The sequence below is a fragment of the Salvelinus namaycush genome, chromosome 22, assembly GCF_016432855.1.
Source record: "Salvelinus namaycush isolate Seneca chromosome 22, SaNama_1.0, whole genome shotgun sequence".
NCBI classification, from domain to species: Eukaryota; Metazoa; Chordata; class Actinopteri; order Salmoniformes; family Salmonidae; genus Salvelinus; species Salvelinus namaycush.
In genome coordinates, this window is record NC_052328.1 from 3,882,341 (window position 1) to 3,895,010 (window position 12,670).

The window sequence follows — 12,670 nt, forward strand, 5'->3', positions numbered from 1 at the left end:
GCACTGTGACCAGGAAGGTATACATTTCACTGGTGGTAGTGTTCATCCATTTTAGGAGCTTCCCTTTTATGCCAGGGGCAATCTTCTCTTTCAGTTCATACCTGGAAACAATTAGGAATATTTAGTAGACTAAAGGAATTCTGAATTGTGATACATTTGAAGAGTGCTTTGGATTTTTCTGTAATATAATAATGGGCATGTATACCTGTTGGTTTCCTGAACTGCACTCTTCACCAATTCCTCATTAAGGAACAGGTTCAAAACCCTCTGCCTCTGAGAGGGTAGGCAGGGTGCTTTGAACGCCAGACAGGGCTTAATTTAAGTCTATCTCTGATGATGTGAAGTGACAGGATCTCCAGCAGCGGGAACCATCCTCTTCAAATTCAACCTGTTGGCAGCAGTACCAGCATCTTGGGAAGGTGAGGGATGCTCATTGCCTGCAAGGTTGGGTTAGGCACCATTCCTCGTCACTACCTGATTGATCCGACTCACTCTCAAAAACAGATAGTTCATCAGAATTACAAAATATTTCTCGTATCTCCTCATCAGTGAGGCATTTCCTTTTGAAACCTACAATTATCTCTATACTCAATGGCTATCAGGGTCTGTCAAGAGTAAAGTTTTTCTGTCAGGAATGACTTAAATTGTAACTATGGTGTCACGAAGAGTAGGCCAGAAGGCTAAATTGAAAAACCTAACCTCTATCAAATAAAAAGATGGCGGAGCCGCAAAAGTACTTCTGTGCGAGGGTGTTTATTTACATAGTGAACCCGGAAGAAAAACAACAGTACTGCCATCCAAAGTATACATTATGGGGACAGCTTTAAAAACAATGCTGCACAATCAACAGCTCAAACCAAAATGCTTCCCCCCCTTGAACTGAAAGAGAGGCTCCTTTTGTAGGGGAAGCCTCTCCCATCAGAACATACCAAGCACTAATTAATTAAGCAATTACCATCGTCAAAACCTACATTTCCCACTCAGCTAAACATAATGAATTATATACATTGCAACATGTTTCTCATGATACAATATACCAATATAACACATTTACAAAATCCCATCCCTACTGACATGGAGTCTTCCAATATGCTCATTCACATGAACGAGCCATTCGGGACAGGCACCACAAAGCCAGCCCGATTACCGTAGCTCTGGTCCTTATTCCAGCATACCCGGAAGCTACAGTGATGGAGAGAGGAACAGAACCAAACAAACAACGTGCTCATCCATACCATTGATAAGTACAATAAACGTTGCTTAAATTAAACATGAACACGTGTCTGTGTATTCTTCATACCATAAACTGTTACTGACGGGAGGTAAGAATAAAGTGTGAAATGTATGTACTAAGACAGAGAGGTTAACTTGTGTGTCGACCCACATTGTTAACGTAGCTGATGAATGTGTGTGTTAGTGCACCAAACGCTGCACCGCGGCCAATGACGGACTTCTCTGTCACATATGGTTATTCAGGGTTGCCAGCTCAGACCCCCATTTCCAAGGGTTTTATTCTTATTCATGTTATAAATTGTATCGATATATCCCCCATCATTGTAATATTTCCTCCATCATATATTTCCTCCACGATACTTTCCCCCATTTCTTCCCCCCCCCCCCATAGACTTGAAACACCCCCACAAATGAAATAAAGTCCCTCCCCCTACAAATATGGTTTGATCCAAATCTGGAAACCCTGGTTAGTTTTTGTGCTACAGCTAGGCGCCTGTATGTGAGGTGATAATCTGTGAGGTGATAACCTTTTATTTTCTTTGAGATTTGTCAAATACTGCAAACAACTTGTCAAGTCATGTGCTCTAGGCCTTGTATACACTTTAATAAGCACATCAAAGATTTGTAATATTATAAAGTAAGTTGATTTGCATTTGACAGTGAATGGCATTCTGGGATTAAGGAGTTTTCATTTGTCAAAATAAACAAACATGGCTGCGTGCATAAATAATGTAGCCGCTGTTAGCCCACTGACATCTATCTCTTCTTTAAGCAATATTACATTTCTGCGATGTACTCACCAGAGATGTGGTACATTGTAAACAAGTCTAGCTGTTAAAGTCGCTAATTTCTGTTTTGTTTTCTATTATTTAGACTGGTTTATGGAATGAGTTTGGCTGTGGATGTGTTCAGTGTGGTGCTTGAATGATGAAGTTTGCATTTATCTTTTACAATAAAAGGTGAAATTGAGGAAGAAAATTGTGAAGACCTTTATTTTCCATTAGTAGAAAATATTGTTTAGATGTTTTTCTGACAACAAATGCTATTTAGACACATTTGTTGCATCATAGCAATGAAGCTAGACGTTCTGCTGCTACGGTTCTAATCCAAGACAGGAATTTGCGATGGTACGCTGCAGGGACCACTCAGCCTCAAATATGAGGGTGTAACACTTGGTGGGAATTGTAACATGGCTCATATAGAGAGGGTCACTATGATACTTACCTATTGAATCTTGAAGAATATAACTTATAAATGCCTCATGAGCTAAGTTCAACTCTCATACCCCATCAGAGGTCGCTGGCGTGAAAGCTAAACACTCTATGCATTGCACCAATAGAGTCAACCCACTTGGTGAGAAACGTAGTGTGGCTCATATAGCGAGGATTGCTACACTGACCCCTCCAATCGGGCACCTCCCCCTGCTTTTACTACTCGGCCGCCTCACACGTTGCGGGCCATGCGTTCCAATGGCCCAATAGCCGCCATCCCACTTCTGACCCCAATGTATTGAACGGCTGGGCAGGGAAGCAAGACAGGGTCGCTGGTGTAAAAGATCCTGTGTAGGTCAGTTGGTAGAGCATGGCCCCCCTTCACATTAGAGTCATCAGACAAAGTTCTATTGACTGTTGACATCTAGTGGAAGCCGTAGGAAGTGAAAACTCATCAATATCTCGCTGTAATTTCAATGAGAGCTTGGTTGAAAATTTGCCACCCTCAGAAAAAATTCAAACAGGAAGTGGAACATCTCAGGTTTTTGCCTGCCATATGAGTTCTGTTATACTCACAGACATAATTCAAACAGTTTTAGAAACTTCAGAGTGTTGTCTATCCAATACTAATAATAGTATGCAAGTATTAGCAACTATGACTGAGGATTAGGCCGTTTACTCTGGGCACCTCTGTGCACCTTTCATCCAAGCTACTCAATACTGCCCCTTCTGCCATAAGAAGTTAAGAGGAAAAGAGCTAGGAAAGGAAATGAGGAAAAGAAAAGCTAGGAAATGAAAGGAGATAAGGAAAGGGATTTAGGTTAAGGATGCTAGGAAAGCGGGAAATGATAGAAAGAAAGGTAAATAGGGAAGCAAAAGAGGGGAGGGAAGAGAATGAGGGAAGGAAAGAGTTAGTATAGGAGGAAAGGGATGTAGGAAAGCAGGAAAGGAAGCAAGGAAAGGGTTAATTAATGGATCTAGGAGTCTTTGAGGAAATTCCTACTGAGGCTGATGCAACACCTACTGAGAATGCCTCAACTCTTACTGAGATCAACTAAAATCCTACTGACAATGACTCGACTCTTCGTAATATCTACTCCACTTCTACTGACTCAACTCCTCCTGACATTAGCTTAATTTACTGACAATGATTCAACTCTTTCTGAGATCTAGCCCACTGGTAACACTTTACAATATGGTTCCATTTGTAAAGGTTTTATAAAGGGTTTGTAATGACATTATGAACAGTTATTTAAACATGTGTAAATGCATTATAAACTATTCATGAATCTTGTTCACAATGTTGACAGAGGAGAGAGGATACATTCTCTATGAAATATATTTCACTTTTGAGTACAGAAGTTATGCTGGATAATGTAGCACGCTGCTAAGTAACTAGCTAGCTATCTAACTAATGTTTGCTAGCACCTCTGTCTATTTATTTCAATAAATAGACTTCCCAGCTGTCTACATCCCTCCACACCCATTGTAGTTGTATTCACCGCATGTGACAAAAAACATTTGATCAAATTTGATTTGATTTTGATTCTGACAATGATTCAACTCCTACTGACAATGACCTCAACTCCTACGGACAAGGACGCAATTCTTACCGAGAGCGTCCTAATATGGACAGCATACACAAGGTCAGATTTTGGTTAGTTATTAACATGCTAATTCACAGGTGACTTTCAAACATGTCATTACAAAACATTAGTTACGTACTGGAACAAAAAAAAACATGTAATAACATCAGTAATTACACATGTGAAATAACATTCAGCAAGGGGATGTGTCATCACACATTCCTTGTTCCAACTGTGTAATAACTGATTGCGCTACAACCTTAATTACCATGTAATTACATAGTAACACCTATGTAACTACCATGTTGTTACGGCAGAGGACGTTACCTGGAGACGGCACACAGATCAGTTACTGTTGAGTAGACCAACACCGACAGAACCAACAGTTTTGACTTATTTTATTTGAGTGGACCGAAACTGTTACTGGGTGACACCCTGACCCAGAAGTCATCGCCTAGGGGCTCACGGTCCCCTTCCAGGACTGTTGTTCAAAATGGGGACAAATAAAGTATGGGGGGAGGATGTATTGGGGTTGTGCCGCAGAGCATCACGGGGGTTCTATATGTTGAGATGAGCACGTTCTAGATAATTGGTTGAACTGATTCCTGTCCACCGTCTCATCATTATTGCATTGTTATAAAGACAGGGTTATGAAACTCACGAGACAGAACAACTAGCAAACTGAAAACGACAGATGCCAGTTAGAATATGATGTTAGGGCAGGACTGTGTGTGTAAGCATATTGCATGTACAGCATAGTGGATGTCTGTCTGTGTTTCAGTGGCGCTGTAGCTAACTGCTTTTGTTATCCAGTTCATCACATCACTATCAGGCCACAGAGGGACAAGTGTGGGTGGGAGGGTGGTTGGATGGCTGTGCGTGTGTATGTATATGTCTCTCTCTCTGTGTGTGTGTGTGTGTGTGTGTGTGTGAGTGTGTGAGTGTGTGAGAGAGCTACCGGGTGTGCAGGATTTTGTGTTATTCTAACATGCCTGTTTCTACTAATCAGCTACTCCTCAGGACCTACATTAGCTGAATCAGGTGTGTTAGTGTAGGGCTGGAGCAAAAGCCAAACCCATCCAGTAGCTCTCCATGAAGACAAGATACTCTGTGAGCCCCACGTTCCCTCTGCCCGCCCTTCTCCCTTCCTCCTCTCTCTCTCCCTCTCTCTTACCTTTCTCTCCCTCCCCCTCTTTCTCCCTTTCTCCCCCTCCCTCTATTCTTCCCTTCTCCCTCTCTCCTCTTTCCTCCACCTTCTTTCTCCCTCTTCTCTCTCTCCCTCATCTCTTCCCTCTACCTCTTCCTCCCTCTCTCTTTCTCTCCCCCTGACCTTCGCTGTGACAGCTGATGAATCGGAGAGTCTGGGAGACACCAGGCTTCGCCTCCGTCACACCCCGTTAATATGCATGCAAATGTAGCACTTGACATTTCACTACTGCACCGCATAGAGGGTACTAGGAGAGGGATGGAGTTGTGTGGTGTGGGGAGGGGACAAAGAGAGGGACAGAGGGAGTTAGTGAGGTAAGGAGTGAGGGAGGGAGGACAGGAAGGGGGCCGGGGGTGGGCAGTGCATTTAGAGATGGGACAGAGCAAGGGAGTAGGAAAGGGGGATAGAGAAAGAGAGAGTGAATGGGCAGAGAGGGGAGAGGGGGGATAGTGAGAGGGACAGGATAGGGCAGTTAGAGAGGGGAGAGAGGGAGGGGATGGAATGATGGAGGGGGGGAGTAATAGAGGGTCAGATAGAGGGACAGACAGGGTAGTGCAGTTAGAGGGGACAGAGAGAAGGAGGAATTCAGGGAGCGTACAGAGAGATGGGACATAGAGAGGGGACAGAGAGAACAGATGGAGGAAGAGGGGAGAAAGAGAGAGAAAGCAGCACAGCTGGGAAGGGGACAGAGAAAGGGAGTGAGGGAGATGGGAAGAAGGGCGAGTGGAGTGAGTAAAATATAGGGAGTGAGGGAGGGAACAGAGTGAGAAAGGGTGAGAGAGAGACGTGATAGTTCAGTTAGCGGGGGGACAAAGAAAGGGAGGGAGTGAGGGAGGGAATAAGAGAGGGCATGAGATAGGGGACTGAGAGAGGCAGAGAGAAGGAGTGAGGGAGGGAACGAGAGAGGGACAGACAGAGTGGACAGAGAGGGGAAGAGGGGGACAGAGAGAGGGGGTGAGGGGACATAGGAGGGAGGAAGACAGAGAGAGGACAAAGAGGGTGATGGAGATGAGAGAGGTACAGGGGAGAGCACTTAGAGAAGGTACAGAGGGAGGAAGGTAGTGAAGGAGGGGACAGAGAGAGGGGGAGAGGGATCGAGTAAGAGAGGGTAAGAGAGAAGGACTGGGTAGTGCAGTTAGAGAGGGAAAAGAGGGAGGCAGTGAGAAACGTAATGTACTAGTGAACAACCATTAACATGAACCCGAATACAGACCCCATTTAGTAAAACTCTATGCATCATGAGCACAGCCAAGATGGATACACTCTCTCTCTCTCACACACACACACACACACACACACACACACACACACACACACACACACACACACACACACACACACACACACACACACACACACACACACACACACACACACACACACACCCACACAGATACAGATACAGACACACACAGAGAGGAGGGGAGTGAGAGGGAGTACTGTAAGAGACGGGACAGAGAGAGGAAATGATAGAGGAGACACGCACTGCCCCTCCCATTCTAGCCCGGCAGTCTGGGCATATGGGGTGGTGACACGGTGAGTAAATTTGTGTCTCGGATCTGCTGTGGGTCTCAGAGATAAATCCTGGCCTGGATGACCTTTGATAGAGGCCTCACAATGGAGGAAGCACAATGTAAATCTAACGCTGCAATTGTGTTCACCCCTTACCTAATGCATCTGTGGGGACCTGGGGGAGGGAGGGACAGACAGACAGAGACGAAGAGAGACAGAGCAACAGAGAGAGAGAGACGAAAATAAAGAGAGCGAGAGAGAGTGAGCGAGAGAGTGAGAGACAGAGATAGCGAGTGAGTGAGAGAGAGAGAGAAAGACAGAGATTGGTCTCCCAAATTGACTCAGAGTCTAACCTCAGTCTCCTGCTAACAATCTCACTGATGGACAGATAAGAGGAAAAGGAGAGGCAGAGAAGGAGATGGTTAAGTAAAGTAAAGGGGAAACTTTTAAATGTGCCTTTGGAGGCCAACAATTCAAAACTCATCTTCAAACAAAAGTAATTTAGGTCAAAAGAGTTCAATAGAGGGACTAACAGTATTGATAGTTAGCAATAAAAACTGTACCAAAGAGGCACAGAATAAGTTAGAGGAAAACAAAAATAACTTATTCAAGAAAGATCAAGAGTAATATATTATAAAAATGAAGCAAACTGTATGGAATATTGGAAAAAATTCATTTTTCAATTTTTTTATCTTCAACATACAAATGCTTCCAAAAATGTTTCACCAAACAATATTTTTAAAGAGGAAGCAAAGTACTTTAACAGGATCGGTGTCCCGTCCACGGGATGGTTGAGCTAACGTAGGCTAATGCGATTAGCATGCGGTTGTAAGTTACAATAACATTTCCCAGGACATAGACATATCTGATATTGGCAGAAAGCTTAAATTCTTGTTAATCTAACTGCACTGTCCAATTTGCAGTAGCTATTACAGTGAACTAATACTATTAGTGTTTGGTTAGTGTTTGAAGAGAGTTTACAGTTTTGAACTTGAAAAGTTATTAATAAACCAGTTAGGCACATGTGAGCAGTTTTGATACAATTTTTTTTACAGAAATGCAGTAGCTATTACAGTGAACAAATACCATGCTATTGTTTGAAGAGAGTGCACAGTTTTGAACTGAAAGTTATTAATAAACCAATTAGGCACATGTGGGCAGTATTGATACAAAAATTTCACTGGATCAGTCTAAAACTTTGCACATACACTGATGCCATCTAGTGCCCAAAATCTAAATTGCAACTGGGCTGGAATAATATATTATGGCCTTGCATTTCAAAGATGATGGTACAAAAATACAAAAATGTGTTGGTTTTTTCTTTGTATTATCTTTTACCAGATCTAAGGTGGTATATTCTCCTATTCACATTTCCACAAACTTCAAAGTATTTCCTTTCAAATGGTATCAAGAATATGCATATCCTTGCTTCAGGGCCTGAGCTACCGGCAGTAAGATTTGGGTATGTCATTTTAGGCGGATCCTTATTAAGCATATGTTTTCGTTCACTAACCGAAGTTAATTGTAAGGATTTTTTTCTATTAATAATGTAAAATTTGCCTCCCTAGTGGCGCAGCGGTCTAAGGCACTGCATTGCAGTCTTGCGGCATCATTACAGCCTGGATTCCCATAGGGCGTCAGTTGAACAGTGTTTCCTCCGACACATTGGTGCAGCTGGAGGATACATGATTCGCGAGCCCATTAGGGAGTTGTTTGGGGAGAAAAAGGGCGTAAAAACTACAACAAAAACAATAACATTTAAAATTAAGAATAACAATGTTAAATTAACAGCTGTACAAAAAGACTCATGTGAAGGCCAAATTACAGAGGAGGAACTTCTTGATGCAATTAAAGCCTTTAAGTGCAGGAAAACTCCAAGGCTGGATGGCATACCAGTTGAGGTATATCAATCCTTTTTTGATGTACTCAGAAGACAATTATTAGCATATTTTAACCACTCCTATACAAATGGTAGATTATCATATATTCAACAAGAAGGTATGATTTCAATATTACCGAAACAGGACCGAGGTGGTAAATATAAAGATCCTGTCACACCTGCTCCCGCTCTCCCTCTCGCCCTCTCTGTCACCATCATTACGCGCATCAGCGCTCATTGGACTCACAAGGACTCCTTCATGTTTTGATTGCCTTCCCTCTATCTGTCTGTTTCCTCTGTTTCATTCCCGTGTCAGCATTATTGTCGTTTCCGTTCCCCCTGTCCAGACGCTGTCCATAGTCTGTTCCTGTCCGTGGTTATTAAATGTTCACTCCCTTTACCTGCTTCTCGTCTCCAGCGTCGACCCTTACAGATCCAGTCCATAAAAAAATTGGAGGCCCCTCACACTTCAGTGTTGTGACGCAAAAATTCTATCAAAATGCATAGCACATAGAATTAAAAAGGTATTGTCGGATATTATTCATCCTAATCAGACAGGTTTTTTTACATGGACGATACATTGGTGAAAATATTAGACAAGTACTGGAAACATAGAACACTATGAAAAATCTGACTAACCAGGCCTGGTATTCATAGCTGACTTTGAAAAGGCTTTTTATAAAGTATGACTGGAATTTACAGTGCATTCGGAAAGTATTCAGACCTTAACGTTTTCCACATTTTGTTACGTTACAGCCTTATTCCAAAATGGATTTGAAAAAATCCTCATCAATCTACACACAATAACCCATGATGTCAACTCAAAAACATGTTTTGAGAAATGTTTTCAAATATATTAAAATAAAAACTTCTCTGCAGATCCTCTCAAGCTCTATCAGGTTGGACAGAGAGCATTGCTGCACAGCTATTTTCAGGTTTCTCCAGAGATGTTAGATCGGGTTCAAGACCGGCCTCTGGCTGGGCCACTCAAGGACATTCAGAGACTTGTCCCAAAGCCATTCCTGCGCTGTCTTGGCTGTGTGCATAGAGTCTTTGTCCTGTTGGAAGGTGAACCTTTGCCCCAGTCTGAGGTTCTGAGCGCTCTGGAGCAAGTTTTCATCAAGGATCTCTCTGCACTTTGCTCTTTCACTCTATCATGACTATTCTCCCAGTCCCTATCACTGAAAAACATCCCCACAGCATGATGCTGCCACCACATGCTTCACCGTAGGGATGGTGCCAGTTTTCATCCAGACTTGACGCTTGGCATTCAGGCCAAATAGTTCAATCTTGGTTTTATCAGACCAGAGAATCTTGTTTTTCCATGGTCAAAGAGTCCTTTATTAAGTCCCTTTTGGAAAACTCCAAGCGAGATGTCATGTGCCTTTTACAGAGGAGTGGCTTCCGTCTGGCCACTCTACCATAAAAGCCTGATTGGTGGAGTGCTGCAGAGATGGTTGCCCTTCTGGAAGGTTCTCCCATCTCCACAAAGGAACTCTGGAGCTCTGTCAGAGTGACCATCAGGTTCTTGGTCACCTCCCTGACTAAGGCCTTCTCCCCCGATTGCTCAGTTTGGCAGAGCAACCAGCCCTAAGAAGAGTCTTGGTGGTCCCAAACTTCTTCTATTTAAAAGAATGATGGACATGTGTGTGCCTTTCCAAATCATGTCCAGTCAATTGAATTTATCACAGGTGGACTCCAATCAAATCATTTTTTTTAAACTGCAAAAATCTGTAAAAACCTGTTTTTTCTTTGTCATTATGCGGTATTTTTGTGTAGATTATGGGGTACTGTTTAATGAATTTTAGAATAAGGCTGTAACGTAACAAAATGAGGAAAAAGTCAAGGGGTCTGAATACTTTCTGAAAGCACTGTATCTGTTTATTATGGCCATCTAAATGTTAGCTATTAAAATCAGATCCAACAATAATATCAAGGGGCTAGAAATCCAGGGCTTCAAAACAAATGTATCATTGTATGCTGCTGATACATGTTTTCATTTAAATCCACAATTTGGATCATAGAAGATCTAGATACATTTTCTAACCTCTCTGGATTACAAAAAAATCATGATAAGGGTTGGTTCATTAAAAAATGACTGAGTAGTTTACCAATAAAATTGTCTGACAGTGAAGTGAACATACTTGGTACTCATATCCCGAAATAAATAAATGATATCACTGGTATATTTTAATATAAAGTTAGCAAAAATAGATAAGATCTTGCTACCATGGAAAGGAAAATACCTGTCTATTTGTGGAAAAATCACCCTGATTAACTCTTTAGTCATATCCCAGTTTACCTACTTGCTTATGGTCTTGCCTACACCTAACAACTTGTTTTTTGACAACTTGATATGAGAAAAAATATTAAAACATTTTTGGAATGGCAAGCCAGACAAAATTTAACGGGCCTATTTATGTAATTAATATGAATTCGGACGGCAGAAATGGCAAAATATTAAAGCATTAGACCTCTCACTAAAGTCATACAAAAGCTATACCTAAATCGGAACTGGTTCTCTAGCAGATTAGTAAGAATGGCTCACCCCGTGTTCAAGAATGGCCTTTTTCCCTTTATTCAGATTACAACCTCTCACTTTTGATATTTAAAAATGAAATAATCTCTAAAATATCGCTATTTTTAAAACAAGCCATAGAAAGTTGGTTGCAAGTTCAATTTAATCCACCAGAAAAGACAGTACACATATTACAACAAATATAATGGTTAAACTCAAATATAGTCATCGATATATACAAATTACGCTAATTATTTATACTAATTATTATCAAATATACTCATTATTCTTGGATAAAAATGTTTCTAACAGTATAATCTTTTAAATTATATCATAAATCGGACTGCTGGAGTTATGTCACACATGCAGCTAACAAAAATATATGGAAATGTCTTTGTCCAAAATTACAACCAAAAATGGATGAGGCAAAAGGAAGGGGGAGAAAGTGAGGAACTTGTCTGTCACCCCTGCATTAAAGATCAAAATTGGCAGAAGAAAATTTGTCACACCCTGGCCTTAGTTATCTTTGTTTTCATTATTATTTTAGTTAGGTCAGGGTGTGACATGGGAAAGTTTGTGTGTTTTTGTATTGTCTAGGGCACAGGTGTCAAACTCATTCCACGGAGGGCCGAGTGTCTGCGGGTTTTCGCTCCTCCCTTGTACTTGATTGATGAATTAACATCACTAATTAGTTAGGAACTCCCCACACCTGGTTGTCTAGGGCTTTATTGAAAGGAAAAACCAAAAACCTGCAGACACTCGGCCCTCCGTGGAATGAGTTTGACACCCCTGGTCTAGGGTGTTGTATGGTTTAGGGGGTTAAATATAGTAGATGGGTTAGTGTTCAGTGTAGGTGTCTAGGAAAGTCTATGGTTGCCTGAATTGATTCTCAATCAGAGACAGCTGGTTATTGTTGTCTCTGATTGGGAGCCATATTTAAGGCAGCCATAGGCTTTAGCTGTTTGTGGGTAATTGTCTATGTGTAGTGTTTGTGTCAGCACTATTTGTCATATTAGCTTCACGGTCGTCAGTTTGTTATTTTGTTAGTTTGTGTATAGTATTCGTTTCGTGGTTTTTCCCTCTCTCTTCTAAATAAAAGAAGATGTATTTTGCACACGCTGCGCCTTGGTCCAATCTCTCACAGCAAGACGATCGTGACAAAATTGTGATAAATAAAGAAAGTATACCAGTTTCATTTAAGGACCAAAAAATGGACAGATGTGCCATACAGATGGCAAAATAGCTGGTTTTCAAGACACATGGTTTATGAACTGATAAACAAGATGACGCCTGATTCAAAACTCAGAGACAGAATCATTTGATTATTTATTTTGATACTGTCCATATGTAGCTTGTTTTTGGTCGCAGGAATAACTGAAGAATTGCTACATTTACCTGGAGTTAACTATGCAAATAGCACCGCTGGGTAATCTGAAAAGTCATAGTCAAGCAATCAATAACATAATACTCCTAGCAAAAAAATCTTATCTTTAATTTACAATCTGTAGAAACTATGAGACTAGA

General features: G+C 41.5%; 1 protein-coding gene across 1 annotated transcript in view; it reads right to left on the bottom strand.

Moving 5' to 3' along the window:
- The window catches only part of LOC120017357 (cadherin-23-like), a 659,988-nt gene that overhangs the window by 358,429 nt on the left and 288,889 nt on the right, over positions 1-12,670 (bottom strand). The gene's annotated exons all lie outside the window — the stretch shown is intronic.